At 39.5% G+C, this 23,540-nt stretch overlaps 1 protein-coding gene across 6 annotated transcripts in view; it reads right to left on the bottom strand.

Moving 5' to 3' along the window:
- Positions 1–23,540, bottom strand: part of kirrel3b (kirre like nephrin family adhesion molecule 3b) — a 262,665-nt gene that overhangs the window by 178,273 nt on the left and 60,852 nt on the right. The gene's annotated exons all lie outside the window — the stretch shown is intronic.

Here is a 23,540-nt window from a genome sequence, read left to right as displayed (position 1 = left end):
TCATTATTAATCAGACAGCTAGAGGGCGCTTCATTTTAAAACGTGACTATAGGTCGTAATACGCTGCATGCACATACGACCTATATGGTCGTGTTTCGGAGGAGGACAGGCTGTTTTCCAGTGTCAGTGAGGATTTAGAAAAGCAATTTTGACATGATGTTTCAAGTGCACACTGTTGCAAGATCACACGTCACCAAATTCAATCCGATAATTTACAATCCGCTCTGCAGTCTATACATTTGTGAATGTGTGCAGATCTGTAAAGGGATCATGATAGAAACTTATACGGACAAAACATAAAAACCATCAGACATCTGAGCTGCGTGGCCTCTGCATATTGCCTTCATGACGCACTAATAATGAATCAATGCTTATCTTCTGTCATGAATGCTGCTCACAGGAGAACCACCTTTCCCGTTTGTTGCGTTGGAAGCAACTCTGACTTCCTCCAGCAGTTTGACCTATCTCCTTCTTTCTCTCTCTGTTGCTGAGTTTCAGGAAGAGCTTACTAAAGGTTAGCTAATCAGCTACATCTGACATCTTTATCAAAAGCACCACATTCAACCACATGCACACACACACACACACACACACACACACACACACACACACACACACACACACACACCTGTCAGATTCTCAGCCATCAGTACAGATCAACAAGATTAGGTCTCCTTTCTTCGCAACGTAACACACTAAAGTGTTGTATGTGAGTGTGTGTGTATTTAGTCAGTGAAGGCATGTGCGTCTGGACCACAAAACCAGAGACTCGTTCTCCTTTCCAGTCACTTTTCACAATGATTACTGTGTTCGATAGTAGGGTAACGTGAAATTACTTATTGACTAGAGGTGAGAAAGTTATTTACGAGGTCGATGGCTAATTCCCCTTTGGCTACTTCACAGGGCTGTGGTGTTTATGCACTGCAGGAGGAGGGACAACACAATAAAACACATCATATGTCACCCAGGTTTCTGCTGCCTATCCTTTCTAAGCTTGTGTTGTGAGACAAAGTCTGCATAGAGGGAATCCTTGAGTGCTTTTTAAAACAGAATAAAATAGTACCATTAGCAGTGACAGCTAATTGAGTAATTTTCTCACAATATGAAATCTTTGAAGGTCGTGGGCTCCATACTGCAAACTAGACATCTTTTTTGCATTCATGATCCTTTAATAATGTCCTTTATATATCAAGAAATTGACATGAGAAAAAATAACAGTGATAACCTGCTAATAATCACTTCTCTTTAGTGTGGCCTTTTATTTGAAAATGTTAAATGATCCCTATAGCTCTAAATTAGACGGTCAATGTCCTAATGACAGAAAATGCCTGGGCCCTCAAAGCAATAGGATACACACACACACTGTCTGACATATCTTTTCAGCAAGAGACCACACCTTTTCACCTGCCTTAGCAACATTTGCATAACACATACCTCATTATTCAGATCCAGGGCACAGCCTGTTATAGATTAGCTCTCAAGTTGTCAGCCAAGACAAGCGAGGCAAATGATCTGAACAGATAGTGATATGCTTAGATTTTGAAGATGGCCAGAAAATAAGAGCGGGGTCAACAGCCAGACCAAATTACAGGGGTGTACCGTACAAATCAAAGCAGTGTTTTGGAGAAATCATTGGTTGTAAATAAAAAATAAATAAAAAAAATATATAAAAAAGAGTTGGTTGTACCTTAGATACGTTCTCATCTGGCACTAGGTAGAAAAATACAAACAAAATCTGATTTCAAGGCTCACCCCACAGTGGTTTGTAAGAACAGTGACCATCTAAAGCTCTTGATGGATAAGCAATTGAGCTTACATGAGTAGCTCCTTGTGAGAGCTCTTTGGTAGAGGAGCACCTTCTTGGTAAGCACATTTCACCACCAACAAGGTTGTCCTTACTATTCAGCAACATTGGCCAGAGAAATAATAGTAAGGGAAAAATGTATTTGCAAAGCACTTTTCACAATATCTGTACTTTCTTTTTTAAAAGCTTTCTGAAGGAATAAAATGTGTTATTTATTTTATTTTTTATTTTTTGCCAATTACCACCAGAATTGGGTGGGGGAATAGTTGGGTTCATTTTTTTTTTTCATCACATTTGAATGTGGCCAAGTGATGGCAAGAGATGAAACTGAAAATGAATAAAAAATTATTCCAGCACCAGCACACACGTTTACAAATTCTCACAGTTTGGCTTTTTTTTTTCTCTGTTTACTAATGGAGGTTAAATGTCAGATGCATTTTGATTTTGGGGTGATTTGTGACCTGTACATATATCCATAAGACTCATCATTGTACTCTGTACTGTTTCTCAGCGATGTACATGTGCTTGTTGGGAAGAATGTGCAACTCCTCCCAAATAAAAAAAGAAGTGTAGTGTGTTTGATCCACATAGTTTTACATACAGTCATATAAACTTACCTTGTTTGAAAATATTGATTTATAAAGAAAACAGATTTGTTTCTAATTTTGCGTAACTGAAGTTTTGTGTAGGCTAGTCCATGGGTAATATACATAGGCATTAACTTAAAATCTAATTTACTCTTTCCCCGTTGACTGAATTTTCCAGATATCCATGTTTTCACATGTTTACCGTATTCACCTTATATGGAAGGGTGTGCTATTTTACTTATTCTAGTACAATATCTCTGAATCAAAACACAGGAAAAGAAGAAGCTGAAACAAGTAATTTTCTCATGCATATATACAAATGTAAAATAACGCAATCATCAAAAAGCATATAGATCAAAACTGCCTACCGTTACTGTGACGAGGTGGAAGAGTGAGAGGCGTGGGACCGGTGCGTGATTGCGAATGAGCATCACCTATGAGGCATGAGGGAGCTCGGAGGTATATAAGGAAGATCGACAGCAGTGAAGGACGAGAGAGGACCAGGTCTGGACATTGTTATGTCTTATTATGTGCGTGCGTGGCAGTCGTCCATGAGGGGCTGCTCACATTAATTTCATTTTATTTATTTATTTGATTGAAGACTTTTAAACCTTTGCAGGTTCCCACCTCTTTTAAGATCACGTGTAGTACAAAAGAGTATGTAGTTGTGCTCTTAAAGTTTACTACTGTTACACTCATAGTACACTTAAATGTACAATTTTTATTGTACTAATTTAGTCCCAAGCCATTTTGAATTATTACACTTACAAGTTTACTAAGAGTACATTGATGTTAGTACACTTACTACATAAAATATACTTAAACATTACTTAAGTATACTTCATAAATTACCCTAATTTATACTTTCATAAGGTTTGGTCAGAGGGGGCCATTTGAGGGCAGTTGCCGTAGTGCAACATCCACAACACAAGCTTTTGAATTAGCACAGTACTCTGTACTAACTGCTCCGGCAGAGCCAGGCCACTGTCACACAGCTGGGTATCAGCCTGAGAGCAGCTGCTGAGTGCCTGAAGTGAGAGGCATTTTAGTCAGTCTACTACCCCCTCTCTCTCGTCCCAGTTTCTTTTCCTGCTGCTCCCCCTGTGACTCACATCATACCCCTCTCACACCGTACACACAGGGGCTCTCCTATTTGAGTCAGCCTGAACTCTGCCACCAACAATGAACCTAGCATTTACTTCAGCTTCTGGGTTCATGAATGGCTGCAATTACAACCATTAGCATGCTTAATTAACAGATTCACTGGCAGCCAGCACAGAGCATGGCACCTTCTTTTAGCGCACGGCCAAGCACCTGCCCCAAGCGCGGCACACTCCCACGTAGGCTCAGCAAGGTGTGTAATTTGAAAGAAAGCGATACGATTGCTAGTTTTTATTCCATGCTCTCCCATGTACTGTTCACCAACATTTCCTTTCTACTTCATGTGTATTTCTATTGTCTTGCCGCTCTCCTTTCTCACTCTTTCTTGGGATGATGTTATGACAATATTTTTATACACCGTTATGTGATGTTGACAGCATTCCCAAAAGCCAACAACACCCCCCCCCCCCAAAAAAAAACAAAAAAACAAAAAAACAAAAACAAAAACAAAAACTAGTAAACAAACATAACCAGAAAGAAGCACAATGAGTTTTCCTCACAGGCCCACAGAGGAACGATTGGCAGGAACAGGCACTGGCACAAGTGCCAACAATTGGCAATGCCAATCCCTGTTTTTTCTTCACCCTGTTCTGGAATGCTACATCATGCAACTCATAATATCTCTCTCCCTCTCTCTCTCAACGGATTCAGGGACTGTCTCATTACAGGTAAACACTATTGTTTTGGTGTCCCTGACATGCTTCTGTGGATGTTGCACCCCTATCAGACAGGGCTAATCACTTTTTAATGAACTTCAGATTACTTCTTCATATGAAAACCAATAGTGCAAGAGCAATGTGTTTCGTGTGAAACTAGATATTTTCAATTAAGGAGCTCTTTATCAGTAAGGATGCCTGATCTTTAATGCCGTGTACAGTAGTTTTCCTTCTTATCTAAACTCATTTTCTCAACATTTGATTGGATATTTTTCATAGTTTAGATCACCCTGTGTATGCACCACAAATATATGAGAACATTAGAGGGGGAAGAATGCATTTGCCTTTTACAAAAGTGAAATTGGTTTGGTTTTCTTACTATAAGGTAAAAGATAATAATAGGGGTTCAATTTATCTGAAATAACCTTACCTTAACTACCCTCTTGTAAGAGGTTCAATGCATCTTTTTAGTATGAGAAGGCAATTAGATGTAGATGAATGTGTGTGTGTGTGTGTGTGTGTGTGTGTGTGTGTGTGTGTGTGTGTGTGTGTGTGTGTGTGTGTGTGTATTGCACTGACTGACCTACCTCTACTGGAGTACATAGCAATTTTGTACAGCAACTGACTCATTAAGACGTGTGTAGTAGCATATTTGTATTTTTTCAGTTAAATGGCCTGATAACTTATTCTCCCTCTCTCTCTTGCTGTTTTTTCCCAATTGCTTTCTTTCTCTCTGCGTACTTACTCTGTCGCTCTTTAGCTGTCGATGGCTCTTTAGTGCCTGTCAGGAGCTGCGCTCAGCGCATCCCAAACATATTGTGCTTTTTCACATAATTAGGCAGGAGGGATTTCATTAACAACACTAGAGTGCAGGCTTCCATTCTTACACCAGTGAGTTTTGCGTCATCCCAAAAGGTTTATCTCACCCCCTCTCTCTCTCTCTCTCTCTCTCTCTCTCTCTCTCTCTCTCTCTCTCTCTCTCTCTCTCTCTCTCTCTCTCTCTCTCTCTCTCTCTCTCTCTCTCTCTCTCTCTCTCTCTCTCTCTCTCTCTCTCTCTCTCTCTCTCTCTCTCTCTCAAACAGATTTTAAGACAAAAGAGAGCCAAAGGTCTCCATTTAACAAGAGGCGAACAAAGATTTTACTTTCAAGTTGTAACATAACTTAGTGAAAAAAACAAAACTGCTGATGCATTAATAAAATTATTGTATTTCCATATTCTTCAAATGTATAATTATATTTTCACCACATGCACTTATGTATACATATGCATATCATACATTATGTAAGGGATGCTCAACCGCGTTTAATTCTAGAGTTCTGTGGGTCAAGATATGGACCAGTTCACAAGACTATGCAATACGATAGTTAAAAGTTTATTGAACATTGGCAACAGTGTGTGTTTAGAAGAATTCAATACTGGGGCTATGTGTTCAGTGATGCAAACTAATTATTGGGGGTTGATATATAGGTTTTCAGCACACATACACACACACATCCACACACCCCTGCTCTGTGGGCCAAATGACAGCTGTGTTTGGTGCAAGTGGAAGAGCAGCTAATGAACCAAACACAAGGCTTGACAATTCACATCTGCTGCTACTCTCCTGCCTCTGCCAGACCCAGCAACACCCACCCAGTCTCACAGGGCGGCAACGGCAGCCGGCGTCTCACCTGGGACGCACACACAAGCTCCTGTGAAAACTAAAACACACACATAGACACGAACACATGGTCCCGCTCAAGTTGTCCACAGCAAGGCAGACGCATGTGTGCCTACTCCAATGATGTGCACAGATGCTATAGACATGCATGCAAAAACAAACTAAAATCACACCTGGCCATCAATGGTGGAGTTAGCTGGTGTAACAACAAGCAAACCTTGCTTACAGTACATGACTTCTGGAAATTAAACCTTGACTTTCACCTCAGTTTCAGAGTTGTCAATATAGCAGTGCTTTGGCAGCTTTTTTCTTAACGTTTAATGGGCTTAGGGAGAAGCATGCGGAGCAGTTGGCCGACTCCTTGCTGTGCTTTCCTGTTCCTCTCACCTTTAAAGTTTTCTCCACCATTACACTCTGACCATTCTTTGTAACCAGACAGCAGGTTAGAGTGAGAGAGAGAGAAAGGAAAGTTCCGGAGAGTTTTAGCGATGGTCGTACGTCTATGGCTGGCTGAGCACCAGGCCTTGCTTCCTACTCAGCCATCTGCTAATGCAGGGACGACTGTTCCACGTGTTCCTATAGGGCTATCTGCTCAAAGCTACGACTTGCGTGACTATTAATTTTATTAGTCAACTAGTCATCTAGAAATAGTCACTGAGTTATTATTTAGCACATGTAAATGAATCCCCAAACAGCATACGCATCAGCAGTCTGACAAACACTTCCATGAGAGCGGAAATGATGCGGGTATGAAATTAATGCTTACATAGCTTGTGTCGTCATTAATGCTGCAAAAAAACATTCATCATTTTAGATTTGGCCATTAAAGGTACCATAAAAACAAGTGACATCTTAAAGGGATAGTTCATCTAAAAATGTAAATCATTAAACATAATTTACAATTCAAGCTGTTCCAAACGTTTATGAGTTTATTTCTTCTGCTGAGAACACGTTTTAAGTACAATCTTAGCCATATTCTACTAGCCAATTAGGAAATCGTAGCCAATTAACAATTAGACATTCAGAACCATCTTCTGAAAAAACTTCTGATTTTATAAACACCATTTATGAGTGCTAGGCTGGCATTTGACCAACTAGCTCAGAAGTTAGTTTTTTTTTTTTTTTATATCATGAATCGAGAGGAAGGTTTTGGGCGCAGTGTATCAAGTCCCACAAAAAGACTTTGGAGCACCTCAATTTTTTTGCAGAGTGGTGGTGCAGGTTCAGAGCATAATGTCATCCCCAGAAGCAGGCAACATGCCCTGGGATTCCCTCAATGATGATGCCCACTGCATCTGGTTCACGGCACACAAATATCTGCATATTGTGCAAGTCCTCGTGGACACTGCTCTCTGTTTTTCCCCGTATGAGACATAAACAGAACAATAAGTGGCAACAGAATGATCTTCAAATGCCTTCAAGAAAAATCACACATTAAAAGTTCACAAAAGGTTTTAAGTTTGGTCGAGCCAGCTCCTGCACAGTAAGCCTGGCCTGTTGAACTGGCTTCATAGTACAACTTGAATGGTTTCAAAATATTTCAGAAAAATATATCAACAGATTAAGTTAAAGCGTTTATTAGTTAAAACTGATTAAACAATGTTAAAGCGGACTAGGTCTATAAACAGCTGCTTTGCAACACACACATTATTTACGCATTTGCATCATACCACGTTGCAGAGAGAGACGCCAGGAATTATGTCCTCATATTTTTCAATCATGCTGGGATAACAACATTAACTACAAACCTAGCACTTAACGTAACTTTTAATGTTAATGTCAAGACCTTCGGTATAAGGCCTCATGTGGCGCCTGCAAAACGGACAAACTTAATGTTACTGTCTGAAACCAGGCGCTGCTTTTACATGTTCCAGCTCAATAAATGCATGCTCATTCGGCTAAAACCTAACTTTATGCAATGTAAATAGTTACTTACATCGGTTGCACATTGTTTAAGATCCTCAAAAACTCCACAGAAATCCGAAGCTGGTCCGGTACAGGTGATAATGAGCAATCTCGTTGTTCTGCTGCAGCATGTGGGCGTTGTGACGTTTTACTTTTGATATAAACACTTAAATAAAGTTTTGTGAAAGCGATTTATTGTGAACGTCAGTAAAAATCTTTTTTTTGATAGGTAATAATAAGTTTCAAAAACATTCGCACTTTACACTTATGTAAAACTTAAATTAATTAAAAAAGTAAAGAGAATCAATTTATTAGAAGAAATATAGTTTTTAAAATAAATTCCTACAGACAACACCCATGAAGGACTTTTTACAGTGTACTAACTATTAACCGAGACCAAGACCACCACATTTATTGTAGCAATTATTTTGATGAGCATGATTGAGCATGATTGCGGTTTTCACATATGCCGAAACGCACCAAAAACACAGAAAACATGCCAGAATTCTGAAACAAGTGTAAAACCCCACAAATTCCATATCCTAACAGTTTATATACCTGAGCCAAAACACACTCTAAGCTCTTCACAGGTGTGTATGCACACATTCACACACACACACACACACACTATTTTCAGAGGTAGCCTGTGGTTCTTTGTCTCAGAAAAACCTGCCTGTCTTCCTCTAATTGCGTTTGATAACAATTTTGTCAAGCCTCCTCTGGCAGCGTCCACACCACGCTCCCATCAGCAGCTGCTGCTAATTAGCTGCTATCGCTAGCTCTTCTGGCATACTCCCTGCTGATCCCTCTGGCCCCCTAGATCCTAAGTATAAATCATCAGGTTGCCGAGAAAAGCTGAGCAAATGTAGGAAGTTGATTGGATGGTAGTTTGGATTATATAATATTGCATACGAATATTAAAGTCAATTTAAAACTTCATTTGCAACTAATTTTGCTTCCAAAATCCATGTTTTCAGTGAATATATATATATATATATATATATATATATATATATATATATATATATATATATATATATATATATATATATATATATATATATATGAGGAAGAAACTAAGGGTGGGGCTGAATTTTATGCACTAGGAACTGACTGGATCGTGAAAAGTGGATTGTATAGCCACAGCTCGTCTCTATGGGCAGGTGGGGAAGAGCCCAACCAAAATATGTATCAAAACAGAGACCTCTATAGGCCTATACTGAATTAATAATTAATGATAAATGTGTTTAGCATTTTGCAAAATAAAAAAATAAAATAAAATCAGATTTTCTAGACTATTTTAAGTCATAAAGTGAGCAGAATATGTTCAAATGTAGCGCATGGATTCGGAAGGTTTGTATTCGTGATTCTAAGAGCTCTATCATACACCCAGAGCAACGCAACACCAGTTTCAGCTCGACTAATTTGTCATTTTCTCATCCAGCGTCACGTTGTTTTAGAGCAAATGCACTCGCACCCATCTGTTCAGGCATGGCCGTGCTGGTCTGGTGTTCAGGCGTATAGTTGGCGTTTTGCTATTTTGAGGCAACTGGAAACAACGTTGGTGTCACTGACCAATAAAAAGTCAATAGCGTAATATTATATATTATTTTTACAGCGGGCATCGTGCAAACACTCTGCTTATTACACACACAGGGACACGCAGCAGCACACAAACACTAAGTGCACCTGCGCCATGCGCTTCAGACCAGGAGCTCAGATTGTTAAAATAGGGCCCTAAGTAGACAACGTTCAGACTACTACAATGAGCCAAATCTAAGATGGCATTCTATGCATTTGTTTGTGTTATGAAAGCACAGACCAACTCTAATTAAGGTGATACAATTTATTTATTATTTTGATACAACATTATGATTCCTTTATTGAAAGTTCTGAAGCTGGTTGCCTCAAGTTTTGCATCTTACAAATCCTGATGCAAGAGTTTCCCTCTTTTTACATTTTAGTGATTTTTTTATTTTCTTCACACAAATTAGACAGAGAAACATGGCCATTTTATATCGCAATGGAGACTTGAAGACATTAAAAGGGAACTGAATCCCATTCAGTCAAACACTGGAGCGGGCATGTGCTTTAAGACAATAAGCAGGGTCCATTATGGTCCCATGTTGACTTTGAGCATCTGGATTTCAGTGCTACACTCTTTTGTTCCATTTCAGCTAAAGGGAAGTTAAACTTTTAGAGCATTTTGGCTCTGATTTTGGCCTGAGGCAAACTCCGTACAAAACCAGGGCAGCCCATTCACTCACACTGGTAATGATGAAGTTATGGTTCCTCTAATGGTGTACAGAAGTTGAAGGCAAGAGGTCAAAGCAATAGAGAAAAGTCGAACATGCACCTGAGTGTGTGTGTGTGTGTGTGTGTGTGTGTGTGTGTGTGTGTGTGTGTGTGTGTGTGTGATAGAAGGGGCAAGAGAGAGGCGGGGAGTATTGGAGGGAGGACAGGTGGTGAATTACCTGGATGAAATATTGCAGCAGATTAGACACATGGCGAGGGAAGAAAAAGCAAGGAAGAGCAAGCGAGAACAAGAGAGCAAGCCCTTTTTCAAGGACAACGTGTGTGATCTCTCCTGATTAATAAGTGTTATTTTGATCAGCGCTTCTGTGTCACAGTGCGGCCCTGTGCTAATGGAACACTCAGCTGGGTCTCGCCGCAAAGCCTCATGGGAGTATCGAGAAGAGCATGTAAACAATCTGACCCTTCCTACCCACAGAGCCATTCTCACCTGGCTCGGGCTCTTCTCATCTCTCAGTCTGTTCCACAACAGTTACACACACTCTCATCCCAGAGCAATCAACCTAACATCACTTTCAACATTAAACATTACCAGGGCTTTTGGTCCTGAAAGGAAATGCCATTATCACACACTGTTGTCAGTTACCGTCCCCAATGCTGGAGGTGTTGGCATTGGCTGTGAAACAGCTCCGGTAATGGCTTAACGGGGCATGCGCCGGGCTGACACAGAACACATGTTTCTGGACAAATAGTTCCAGACAGGTTTGGAGACCAGCCTCGAGGGAGCGCCACATTTGCCTAGGAAGCACTCGGCTGCCTCTCGTTAATTAAATAGCTGCCTGTGAGTAAATACCAAGTCAGTGAGGGGTAAAAGGAAACCGCATCAAGCCAAATTCGCCTTTCAAATGAAATGGCATCAGGTTTCACAAGATGCATTTTCATGCTGAAATGCTTGTTAGTTGAGATTCATGCAGCCAGTATTTCCTCGATGCCAAAAAAAAAAATTCAAGGAATTTCCTAGTCCTCGCATATCCAAATCATATTTGCTGTAGCAAGTTAGGGGTGTCAAAGTCAGAAGTAGTAGTTTTAGTGTTCACTCTTCTCTCACGACTCAATTCACAAGGGTTAGACTCAATCTCAACTGGCCCTCTAGTGGACATTGGTGATTTTTCAAACAGGAATGCTTAGTGCAGATGTGTTGGAATCCACTCTAATTCACCATTTTTCCCTGAAGGCCAGTTCACAATTGAACATGACATTAAAATCCTTTGTGACATAAAGAAAATAATCGAATCAAATGGTATAACTCTAAACTGCAAAACATATTTTCTTCTGGGGTAAGAAAAAAATATTTTTGAAATCTGTCAGAAAACAAGAAAAATATCTTATGCAATTTACTTATCTAAAAGCATCTTGATTCAATTATTTTTAGATATTTGGACTGGAAACAAGACAAAAATCTTCTAAATAAGAAAAGCACTTTTGCAGTGTTATGTCTACATTTAAAAGTAAATGTAATAGTTTTAGACTGTCTGTCTTGCTGCTCAGTCTGAGTGTGTAGACTGAGATAGCATATAAGCATATGGTCACTGCGTTCAGCCGTTCCTGAGCATGTCCGTGAACTATATTTTGCATTAATACTGTCCTGATCAGTGAAGCAGCACAGCATTTCACTTGGACCTGATCCATCCGAAACGGCAGTAAATCTGACAGGATAAAACTGCAAGAGCAAACAGGTGCGTTACTATGCTGTGAAAGGATCCCAGCTCAGAGAAGGATGCCTGCTGAGGATGTCGGAGGGTCGCGGAGAAGTGAGAGAGATGGCAATAAAAAAAACAAGATGGATGATTTGAATGTGTGAGGCTGTAGCATCTGTTGGCACCTCTTTCAGACACCCACGCTTACACCCTTCTGCACTGCCAGCCAGTGTGTGTGTGTGTGTGTGTGTGCTGGTTCACCTGGGGCTTGACAGGAGGAGAAATGCATAAAAATTGGACGCATCACTCACTGCGCTTCCTGAGAACATTTGCATTCGCATTGAGCTTGCGTTTGAGTTTAGAGATTTAAATATACTTGCTGAAGCCCTCAGCACAGAAACAGGGAAACTAGAGAGGGTTGTTGCCTCGGTTCAGCTCCTCACAATTTAAACCACTTCATTTGCTAATTCAAGTTGACATCGAGTTGTTAACTGAGACTGCAAAACTTTAAATACAAAAAAACTAATCACAAGCTAATTTTATTTATAGGTTATGTGAAAGGTGTCATGATTAATTATTAAAACTGTGACTATTTCTTGCAATTGACTGTATCTCATCCTATGTCTATTTTTTCATTTCACATTTATGTCACATTTACTTTTCTGTTAAAGATGAAATGTGCATGTCATTAACATTGATCTACAATTTACATAGCATTTTTGTTTCGTTAGGCGCCACCGGCAGCATTTTTGATTATTTTCACAAAAGCTTCTTGGACCCCCTCTATATAACAAATATATCAACCTTTTAATACAGCTTTATGCATATTATATATATAATTTACTTTTTTTAAAAACCTTCACAGTCCTCGGTCATCCTGCTCTTTAATGTTGATGATCAAGTCATTCTACATATGCATCTGCTTACATATGCTATCACTTGTTTCTGTCACCTGTGTTTTGAGTTTCAGGGCCATATTGTAATGATCTTATGTTATGAGCCTAAAGTACAGGTGAAGTCAGTGTCTGTCTGAATCCACTTTTTCTAGTTTATCGACCAAAAAAATGGTTGGCACGCCAGTCACATGGTCCAATAGGGTTGTACCTCATCTCTTAATGAGACGTGGGTGTGTTTGGGCGTAACATGCAATAAAGCAATTCTCTAGAATCTCATCTCCCATTCCCTTTAAAAGCCAGTTACACTCTCGCCTTGATGGATTTGCGAACGAAAGACGGAATGCTTCACCAGAGAGGAATTCTTTTATTTTTAATATTTAAAAATGTTTGTGCGCGACCGTGTGTCCCTGTGTGTGTAAGCCGCCTATAGGTGCATATTTCTAACGCACTCTTTAAATAACACCAAAAATACTGCTCTTTAGACCAGACTTGGCTTTGGAGCAGGTTTTTGTTGGTCAATGACGCAGTCGTTTTCAGTTCCTCAAAATAGCAACACGCTAACAATGCACTTGAACACACCTGGTTTTCAGACCAGCACACCAATGGGCGTATTTTGATATTTAAATGTGTCGCTGGACGTGAAAATGATAAATGTGTTGTGTAAGAACTGTATGTATGTTATGAACCCGCCTATAGGTGCATATTTCTAACACGCTCTCTAAATAACATCAAAAATACTTTACTGCAGGTTTTCAGAGCAGCACAACCAAGCACAACCAGACCAGCTGGATGTGAACATTATAACTGTGTTAGGCTGAAACTAGAAACAAATACTTGAGGTAAAATTGGTTATAAAATAAAATGAGTCCTGAGAAAAGCTTGAAGAGCACAGATGACACATTGATATTTTGTCTGATGCAATGCCATTCATACCTTGAACTAAAAAATAAAAGAAAAAATACAACTGCCTATAGCACATGCATATTGAATTGAATTGACAATAGTTTTGTATAAATGCATTTAATTTGTCTTGATGTGCAAAATTTGTGAACATGTTTGCCACTGAGAAGGCAGATGGCCTCAGGAAAGATGCTGTCACTGTGACGGGATGTTTAGGTGCTGAGTGGAGTCGTCCAGGGAGGGTCGAGTCAGAGGCAATCCCAGCTCTGCCCAAGGCACTGAGTTCATAAAGCTTCTAGATGGATGGGGGGTGACAGCTGACCGGATCACTCTCTTTTACCTGGATTTGTAGCAAGATGTTGTTGAAAGAAGCAAATGTAGAGGAGGAACTGCTTTCAAGGACTGTGAGGGGAGAGACAGCGATGTGGATCTTCTGCCTACAGCTCACAATTCATGGTTATTTTCTGTCTTGAATATATCTTAATTTCCATATTTCGCTCAACATTCTCTCTGTCAGTCCTACTTCTAGGACAGATGTGGATGGTATAACGTTGTAGACTGTGATCGCCGGATGTCTGTGAATGACAAACTGCCCCCTCTGTGATGCTCTCCATAAATCACCCAAACAATGGCACGCCGGCCTTTCTCCCCAACCGACGGACATGTGATGGATTGTCGGCACAGCAGGGGAAAACAAAATGACGCACCCCATTAGCTCACAGGTTGGCTTATTCAAATCGATAAGACTCTCTCCCCTCGAAACGCCCTTCTCTTCGTGTCTTTTCACGTCTTTCTGTCTCTTTAAAACTCTTTCTCAATCTTTCTGGACCAGACACAGGCGCATAAACAATGCCTGCCACATTTTAATAGTTTGATGTTTTCAAATGCCACTCAAGCCTGCCCAAGCACCTAAAACAACTCGGATGTGATGAGATTTACTGAGCCCATAAATCACAGGCGGTCTCGCTCACTTCTGAGACACAAGTTTCACACACAGAATGGTTTTAGTCAATAAAAAGCGGCACAAACATTCCTGACCAGTTCGCCTGGACAGTTCATGTGAATCATAAATCAATAAAAATAAAATAAAATAAAAAATCTCAAATTTGAGTTAAATTGAGTTAAATCACATTTGAAATTATTAATTGGAGACTTTGAACAGCATTTAATGTCTTTAATTTCATATAATCTGCAATCATTATATAATTAGAAATGTTTTAAAAGTGGCAGATTAGTGTAAATAAAAAATAATAGGGAAAATAGTTACACAAATCAAAAAAAAATAAGAACAATTAAATCTGCCCAACAAAAACTATATTGACTTCCTTGACTGCAAAACTTTCCAAATTAGATGTATTAACTGATGATGAATGGCACATTTGCTCTCATACTGAGAAACTAATGAGTATCGCATTAGAGGAAATAATCACCATACACAAAAACACTAACATAAAATCTAACACCATTTTGGAAATGTTCCTGTCCAAAAGGCAGGTCATAGCTGAACAATAAGCCAGTGTGCTAACATCTCTGTATCCTGTCCTCTCCCAGGCAGAGGAAGGCATCCTTAATCCCGCGTGACAGAGGAAGACGAGGGGTAGCGGGGAAGGTCCGACCCTCAGGCGAGCCACACTGCTGCTGCCACACTGGGGCAAACCTTTCCTGAAATCTGCCGCTGTGTCAAACTTCATCAGCCTCAAGTCCTTAACGCCAACGCCTGCCATCCCAACTACGCAGCATCGGCTGACACGTCTCAAACCGCCCGGTTAAACGTCCTCCTCTCTCAGGCTCACTGTTATTAGCTCCATGCTATTATTCGTGTGACTCGGCAGAGCGATGGCATAAGAGGGAGGGTTTCGACAATTCACAAGACTGCATGGTGGAAATACACTAAAAGTGATGCTACTAACTTAACTAGCTCTTTTATATGATGACAATAGCTCAGGTTTATCAAAATAGTGCAGTTCAAGTGTTAAAAAGTGTCAAACTACTTTTGAGCATTGTGTGTGTATGTGTATGCTGTACGCAGGGCCGGCGCTCCGCACACGCACATCACGCACTGCGCGTAGGGCACCAAGTGCTTGGGGGGGCACCAAAAAATCTGGGTCGTGAAAAAATCATCACAATAGGCTAGCCTACTAGTATAAATAACACATAAAATATTTCTAAAAGCATGTTAATATACAAATGCAATACAAAAGTAATATAGGCTGTTATGAAGGACTGTCATGTGTACATAATAATGTACTATGATTGTTTAAAATCATAGTTTACCGCGAACTGAAAGTATTAGTAGCATAGATCCTTATCTATCGCAATCGTGCATAGACAATTCTAATGGAGAACGAGTATTCCTCTGTACTATAATTATTATAAGACATGTTTACATATATTTACCATGAGTGCTATATTCTTTGTTGTACATTCGCGAGCTAAATGTGTATGCCGTAAATGCACCGTTGTGTTGCTTACATAAAGGCAGCCGGAATGGCGCTAATGACGTTACGGCCGGGAGTTCGAGCCCCACTCAGAACAGGATTCTTACATGATGATAAAATAAGCCTACATGACAATTTATAGGCTAGTAAGTGCGGATTTCATTTCTTGTGTAACAGTTTAGTACTTTGTACTGTTATTTGTCCATTGTTATCATAATTACACATCATTTATGTGTACAGCTATTGGCATCCTTTTGTATATTGTTATTTACCAATTTGTATGTATATTTTCAGAACCACAAACTTGCCCCGACTTATGGTGGAAAATAAATGTTACAGAAGAAACATCAGAGTCCCTATTGCATTCTAACTGGATGTGCCATAGTGATTGCAACCAATTACAACCAGACAATTTAAGTACTTCAAAACATAGGCCTAGACCAAATTAGTCGAGAAAAAGGTGAATCTCTGTGCCAGACTCCCTCTGGTTTTCAGTAGAATCCCTGAATATTTTGTCTTGTGGTTATCAATGGGGACGTGGCTCAGAAACTGTCATATGATGACCTGATAGCTGATTTTGCAGCTAGGAAATGTAGACGTGTGCCTCTGTAGGGCCTCTGACAACTGATGGTAGTGAAAATGTTTAATATAGTTCTATAGAATAGCAGAATGGACTCTTTATAGAGATGTAGTCCCTCTGTTGAGTAATTTGTACTGTGCAGTTATGCATGGTTATTAGCAGTTTAAAACGTGCACTTTAAAATTCATACTTTATAAAATTCATAGACTTATTCTATTTACACAAAACTTTTTTTTTGCACTTTTAACTTTCTGTGTTTACATTGTTCAGTTTCAATTATTCATTATTCACCGCCAAGCATTTGTGCTTAGGGCACCCAAATGGCTAGCACCGGCCCTGGCTGTACGCATGTCTGTGTGGATCGTACGGAGTTGTACTGTACGGAGGTTCGTATGTATTATACGCAATAAAGTGCGTATCATTTGCACGCGAAAAACCGCGTACCATATGCACACCAAAAGTCATTTTGGCGTATACATTCCACGAGATTGCAAACTCGTACTATTTATACGCATTTTCGTGAGTTTCGGCTCGGTCATCTGAGACAGCAGAGAGTAGCTTGTGCTCTGTAGAGCAGTTTGTCCATTTAGGGCTAATGTAGAGACATGGCGGCTTCACTGGCGTATGTAGATAGAAACGACTCATTCTGACGAAATTAACACATAATGGCTCATAATGTAAAAGCTTCATACACTGCTGAAAGCATAGTTATGTATATTCTATTTAATTTCTGTCAATAGATCCTCATAAATATTACACACTGCACCTTTAAGTTAGTTGTATATAGCGTAAAACTATCTGCTCAAGTCACACTAAATGAGCTGTAACATTCACCCTGAATATGATACGGGACTGACTTTCTGAAGAGTGTGTTGTGAGCGATGCTGGATATTCTCTTGGGACGTCTGTTGGGTCCTGTCTGTCATTCCTGCGGGATGTGCTGAGTAAAAGAGTCATCTCTCTGTCTGAAGTGTCTCTTCTTCATTTCTGAACACTTTTCAAACAATCATTTTTGTCTGTTACTTTTTTTCCCCTACCATTGCACTTTGTCTCTCGTTTCTTTTTGAGGTAGTGTCTCATTCTGGTCCCTAGTTCCCTATATTATGAATACTTGTGAAATGCAACATTTATTATATTGAATGTGCACTTTGTAGTGTATTTCAATTTTTTTTAAATTATATTTTATAAAAACAGAATTTGCAGATATAAAAAATTCATTTAAGTGTGCTTAAAGAGAGGACACTTGCCTGACTATATTTCAAATTAGCATACTTTTAAAAATGTGCTTCAAAATATAGCGCTTCAAAGTTGCAATTCGTATAAATTTAAACTATAATTGTCAGAGTCATTCAATTGCAGTTGAAATTCAATCAAGTGACCAAAAACATGTTTAAGCTGGTGTGCTTCTTTTTCACAAGGGTATCCTCAACAACAATTTGGAGCAAAAGTTGCAATGGCCACGATTCAATGATCATTATGTGCAAATGGCCACTAAACTGAAATGCTGAAATGCAGACCACAAGTGAATTCAATACAATCAAATTCAATTTAATTAAATAAATTATATTTAAAAACAATAATGAAATTATTAATTTAATAAATGTAGTAATTAATTAAAATAAGCTAAAGAAAAAACTTAATTTAATTGTGTTCTACCAACCTAAAATATTTGTGTTAAAACATGCATAATTTTTGCTGACATAACTAATGGGGCTGCATCGTAAACCTAATCAGATTACAGCCATTACCACCAATTGTTGTTGTTACACTCTAAAAAATGCTGGGTTAAAAACAACCCAAGTTGGGTTGAAAATGCACCGACCCAACAATTGAGTTGTTTTAACCCAGTGGTTGAGTTGTTTTAACCCAGTGGTTGAGTTAAATGTTGCTTAAGACAACCCAATTGCTGGGTAAGAACAACTCAACCATTGGGTTAAAACAACCCAATTGTTGGGTCGGTGCATTTTCAACCCAACTTGGGTTGTTTTTAACCCAGCATTTTTTAGAGTGTAATAGTGTATCATCTGTGTACTTGTAATACAGTGCCATTTGCTTGCATTTCTGACAGCACATGTTGAAATGCAGACCACAAGTGAGCGAAGTGAGCAATGCTATTTTTGCATTCGAGTGGACGTTTGTGCACTGACTCCCAGGGCAGTGTACTTACTGCTGAACTAGGAAGCAGAGTAAGACACACCATTACCAATATCATGACATTATCTCTGAGGGTTAGATAACATTCAGCAACTAAATCATGCAGTTATATTTCAGTAGAGTGGGGAATTCATTGGATTACTTGTGATAGAGTCTCAAGGTTGGTATTGCAAAAGACAGATGCTTCTCGATGGCTTGACGTCCCATAGTCAGCCAACATAACCATCATATTTGTAAGAGTAATGGAGTTGAGAAGAGATGATGAAACCAGAGCTGGAAGATGCATGGGTGACAGAAAGTAAAGAATAGGCCACAGTGCCAGAGATCTTTTATCAAGCACCACCCCATCTGAGCTTTGAACGGGTCGGCATGAGAGAATAATGAATTAATTAAAAAGGAGAATAGATAGGGATTAGAGAGGCGCACCTTGCTCTCCATGTCCAGGGGAAAAAAGCCAATCACTGCGCAGTGAGGTGTGAGTACCATCCATTATGTGGCGACTGACAAGTTAGCAGCAGTCAGAGAAAGAGCTGCACTTAATAAATCAAATCTGACACCTCCTCCCCAGCACCCTTCTCAACTACTGTTCTTGCTTCTTCTTCATCCTCTTCTTCATGTCTGTCATGCCTCCATCCTCATCCAAGAGCCTTCAGGATGTGTTCACACTTCAACCCTCCACACGCCACAAATGTTTTAACAAGCCTTCAGTGAGAAAAAGACTCCTGCAAATGCACCGTCGTTTGTGGATGTAGCTGTTCAGAAATAGCACTAATGCCATTAATCAGTATGTCGTAATCTATGGGCCATTTACTTGCATTCTGCAGCTTAATGGGAAAAGATTTCCTTGATACCTCCATTTTAATTAAAAGAAGGTTTGCACGTCTAATGACGAAGAATTTTTTTATCGAGTACAAGGAGAAAAAAAAAAATCCCCCGTTTCTACAATTAGCACCTATTAGAGAGGCATAAATACACACAAGTAACATACAAATATAATCCTGGATAATTTAGAGTGCTTTTCACACACTTAGCACAATAAATAAAGCATACCGTAAAGCTGTCTCACAGTTTTAATCATTTTCTTTCATTATTTCCCCGCGTCCTCTACTCTCAGCTAGGCTATGTTTGCTTAAACCTCAGGTAACTCTGAAAATAACTGCAGTCGGCTTATTTAAAGAGCGTGTAAAGACATACTCTTATTTCAAAAGTCAAAGTTAGTTAGTTGGCTCTGTTGAGCCAATTTAAATTCACTGTCTGATTAACAAATCATCTGTAAGCAACAAGATAAACGACATGTATGAGTAAACGTGTAAGATAGCATATGAAGTCATTATAGATGCACACAAAACCCAACAAAAACAAGTAAAAACTTAACAGCATTGACTAAAAGGTTGAACAACTGAACAGATAACAGTGATGACAACTACAACAGCACTGCATTAGCAAACAGTAAATCAAGTCTCATAACAGCTACTGCATATTTTATTTAAGCTGCAATGCATGCTGGGAGAAACTTTTTCAATATGAAATTGTTTTATACGAAAACACTAGTCCGGCTATTGTTGGTTGAATGTGTTTGTATGTGTATTCAATCTAATTGGCATTTCGTCTGTGACTCAAAACACCCTGTATTTGGATGAAACGTAATTAGTTTTTTCATGCGCCGTTTGAGTGTGCGTGCGCGTGAGGGACAATTCTGCCGGCCTACCGCTAAACAAATCTGCCTGGAAATGTGATCAGAAACATAATCAGCTTCTTTCGTTTGATGTCCTGATTAAAAATGGATATCAAGGCGATGGTCAAAATAAGCGGAGGAATCTTTGAACTTCTAAAGGTCGAGGAATGGACAATTTTCCCATCCTCCATCAAAAGCAGCTCACAACCCGGAGACCCTGTGAAACTGATTCGATTCCGTGCACCCTATTTCTAGAGAATGATAGAGGGCGACTTCGAAAGGACACACACAAACTGCGTACAGTATACACGTACACACACCGCAATGCACAAAATCCTGTTTTTCAGCCTCACGGCTCCAAATTCACATGAGATATTCTCCCTCTAATCATAATGTATCCCCTAGGGCATTCACACTCCGAGCCATCTTATATTTCATCTGCCAAAGCTATTTCAAGAAGTATGTGACAGAGAAAACTCCCTTCATATCTCATGCCGCCGTGAGCTGCCTCCCACTGTACCGTTGACACATTTCTGCGATGTCACCTTTTAAAATGCAAGCAAATATATGAACCGACATTAATAAATAAACCCGCTACTGCTGTTCTCTCCGGATCTTCACAAAATTTTAACCTTTCCTCAGTAGTTTTTTTTTTTTTTTTTAGTTAGGTAATTGGGTTGCATGTCCCAGGGCCTGAGTGTGGGGAGGGTTATGGGAAGTTGGATGCAGCATGGTAATGGCGTAGTGCCAGCAGGTAGGCCTCTCCCAGAGCTGACTTGATGAGGTCCCGTGAGCACTATGCATCTGTTTGCCCTGATAAGCCGACCCAAGGCTCGTGCTAGGGAGGGATGCATTCCCTCGTTCCACAAGTCCCCCCACATACCACCCCCACCCCTGAGTCGTTGAGGAATGGACTAATACATGGAAATCTAGCGGCGGTTCTGTCCTAACCCTGCCCAATCCCTAGCCGCACTGCATCAACCAGGAGAAGTCTGGTTAAGGCTAGAGGAAAGAAATAAGTGCGGGCGCCTTAATCCCACTCTCTCTTTCCTCTTCACAGAGTTTCAGGGATTTCCATCCTCAGTGCGGAGAGCTCTGTGCTCAGGCCCGGCTCAGGCGGAGACCATGAAAATCGAAATCCGGGAAAAAATAGAAAAAAATTGCGCAAGTCCGAACTGATATGAATACAAGTTTAAATCCCCTTAGAAAGCAGGAAAGTTACAAGGCTTGGGATATGTGTGCCAACATCTCAAAGAAATATTTTAATGTCAGTGTACCATAAGTTAAATGAAAGACGACGAGGCATGGGACCCTTCTTTTTTGATGCAAGTATGCAATACACATCTCTAGATGCCCACTTTTTTTTTCCTCAGCACGTTTTACCTTTTTTATTTATTTAATCAAAACTTTCACTCAATATCTCAATCTAGGAATTTCTATTGCATGGCATTTACAGTCCCCTAGTGGGCTTTTGTACATGTGTGTGTATGCAAATGTATGTTGTGGAGAACGCTTATGTGAGATCTGTGCAAAGACACCCTTCAGATATATGGAGAGTGTGTACAGACTTTTCCATTCGTCCAAGTATGTGGACACCCATACGCACGTTTATTTTAAAACCCATCTGGATTAATCCTGCCCTTTTCCCTCCATTTTCTTCTAGATGATGAAATCTGGACCAGGGATAATGGGGTCTGGCTTATAATCAGAACTGCTATTCTTCCAAACTTTGTTAAAAGGGATGCAACGATTAGTTTTAACAACGATTCGATTCGACTGAAATGAATCAGTAAAACTGATTTAAATTTTTGGCTAAAAGGTTATTGAATCGATTTCAAGTCACTGAATTGTTTCGGATCATATAGTTCTAAATGAACCAATATCGGCCTTAAATCGTATCAACAACGAATCGAATTGTTGTTAAAACCAATCATTACACCCCTAGTTGTTAAGGTCTGGGCTTTGTATTAAACCAATAGCCAAACCTGTTATTTACACATGAGTGTCCACATACTAATGATCTCTTTTACAGTACACACACGTTCACACTCGCTCACTTACAGCCAATATCTCCAAGCAAGGAAAGCCAAGAGATTAGTGTATTTAATATCTTCGGCATACATATCCAGACATACAGCGCCTTCAGTTTTTTATGTCTCTCACCCTATTTCACTCCTTTGAGGCATCATCTCGTTTTTAGCCTCAGGGTTAACATAATACTGATTATTTTCTTCTTGTCCAGACATTGTAGGGGGTATGATCAATGGACATTAAAGAAAAGAGTAACATGATGGGGCCTTTAGCATCATGCTAATGGGAAACTCTGTAGGGGCAACTCTAATGATGGCTGTGGTCTGACGTGAGGTCTTCCTCATATTAACCTCACATGCACCCTCAAGGATTTATACCAGACTATGAAGCTTACTTGCCTGAAGGATAAGACAAAAGCCCACACACTTGAAATATGTCCATAGATTTAGAACCCAGATGAATAACCTCAACTTCTGGATCCAAAAATGGAGGAAACTTTTAGGTTATGGAAAGAGCAGGTTATATTTCAGGGTTAGTTTACTTAGGACGTATTCAGATGCATGTTACATAATTAATATAGTTATAGTTATATAATACAGAATATTATATATTAATTCTAAAGCACTATTACTACAAGGTAATGTTTAAATGTTAATTCAATTAAAATATATTTCTTATGTATTTTATTTTAATCTCACACGGATCTGCATTCAATTTATTAGCTTCAAACAAACAATATATTCATTATTCACAGTGAATAAAGATTACCTATTAAACGAAAAGGTTGAAAAAAAAAAATGATTGCACCACCACCAAATAGGTGGCAATGTGCACTAAGTCCAAAGGAATGTACAAAGTGCATTATGTGTACAAAGGAAGAAGAAAGTAGAATGGCACGCTCTTTCTTTGCATCTTTTTTCATGATAAATCGGTGAAACGTTGATTCGTCACTCTGTGGAGAATGTCTTGTGTGTTAATCGGGAACATCCTCTGAGACTGACCTTACTCCCAGATTTTTTTTTGGGAACCAGCATACCTCGAGTAAGCAAGTTCAAAGTATATGAGATGGCAAGTTAATTTTACTTGAAATAAGTAAACCAATTACTTGGAATTAATTTTACTTAATTTTACTTGAAATTTTA

This window comes from Pseudorasbora parva, chromosome 16 (assembly GCF_024679245.1).
Source record: "Pseudorasbora parva isolate DD20220531a chromosome 16, ASM2467924v1, whole genome shotgun sequence".
Classification (NCBI taxonomy): domain Eukaryota; kingdom Metazoa; phylum Chordata; class Actinopteri; order Cypriniformes; family Gobionidae; genus Pseudorasbora; species Pseudorasbora parva.
Note: the sequence above shows the minus strand (reverse complement) of the source record. Positions and strands in the feature narration are given on the sequence as shown.